This window comes from Pygoscelis adeliae, unplaced genomic scaffold (assembly GCF_000699105.1).
Source record: "Pygoscelis adeliae isolate BGI_AS28 unplaced genomic scaffold, ASM69910v1 Scaffold97, whole genome shotgun sequence".
Lineage (NCBI taxonomy): Eukaryota > Metazoa > Chordata > Aves > Sphenisciformes > Spheniscidae > Pygoscelis > Pygoscelis adeliae.
This window is the reverse complement of record NW_008825152.1, coordinates 52759-54050: the sequence shown is the minus strand read 5'-3', so window position 1 is coordinate 54050 and position 1292 is coordinate 52759.

Here is a 1292-nt window from a genome sequence, read left to right as displayed (position 1 = left end):
CTGGGTTTGGATGTGGGACCATGGCACGGACATGGAACCACGGCTCCAGATTCAGACACGGGACCCCAGCTCAGACACAGGACCCCATCTCCAGATTCGGATGTGGGACCACAGCTCCAACATGGGACCCCGACTCCGGGTTCGGATGCAGGCTCAGATATGGGACCTCATCTCTGGATTTGGATGTGGGACCACAGCTCAGACATGGGATGCCGAGTCTGGATTCGGATGCAGGACCATGGCTCAGACCCAGGACCCTCGCTCCGGATTCAGATGCAGGACCACATCTCGGACACGGGACCCAGCCCCGAACCAACTTGATGAACTGGCCGCATCCCCGCACATCTTCCCACGAGCTTCACGGGGACCACGAACGTGTGGCGAGGGCTGAGCCGTCTGAGCTCAAATCCCCCAAAAACAAGCCTCGCTGCTCACCCGGATCCCAACCCCCTGCGGGGCAGGATGCTCCCCCCGATAAATATTTCCTCAGTGCCAGAGGACAAGGCCGGGAAGTGCCGGCAGAGCTGGAGGTGCCGTAACCGCCTGGCAAAGAAGCTCCGCGGCTGGAGCCCGCTGCCGCTGCAGAATTATTTGGGTAATCAAATCTACACCGGTGCCTTGTAGGGAGATCGCGCGGCGCTGGGTGACAGTGACAAGCCGGCAGGTAAAATCCCAAGTGAAATGCAAAAGCGATGCACCGGGGAGAAGATGCTCCTAATTATAACCCACAAGAATGGGCTCTTAATTGGCTGGTGCCGGGCAGGGAGGCACCGCCGAGCAGCTGCGGAGTCCCAGAGCCATCGGGGGAAGGAGGGGTGTCCCCATGGATTCCTGTCCTCTGCCGCCGGGACAGGGGTCCTGGGGGTCCTCTCCTCCTCGGGAAACACAGCAGCATCTCCCTGAGTCCATAGGCAGCCTGTGATGGCACGGCAACCCACCGCTCAGAAGCTGTTAACTCTGGAACCTACTGATGGCCCAGCAGGTGGTCCCATAGGGCTTGCTCTCACCCATGCAGCCATATCCTTCATGCTGCCACCAACTCTGTCACCCTGTTAAAAGTCACCCTCTGTCTACCCCGCCACCACGGGGGTCCCCATCCCCGGGAGGGGACACAGTGAATCTCAGTCGGTCACAGCACCCCAATCTCGGGGGGATACCGCCTCAACTGGGGTCATGCCAAGGAAGAGGAGTGGGGGGAAGAAGCAGGGGGGAAGAACCAAGAGAAGCCGTTTGGTGCCGGGCTCTGCCGCCATCGTTCCCCCCGCTGCAGCCAGGGCCACCCGGTGCCATCC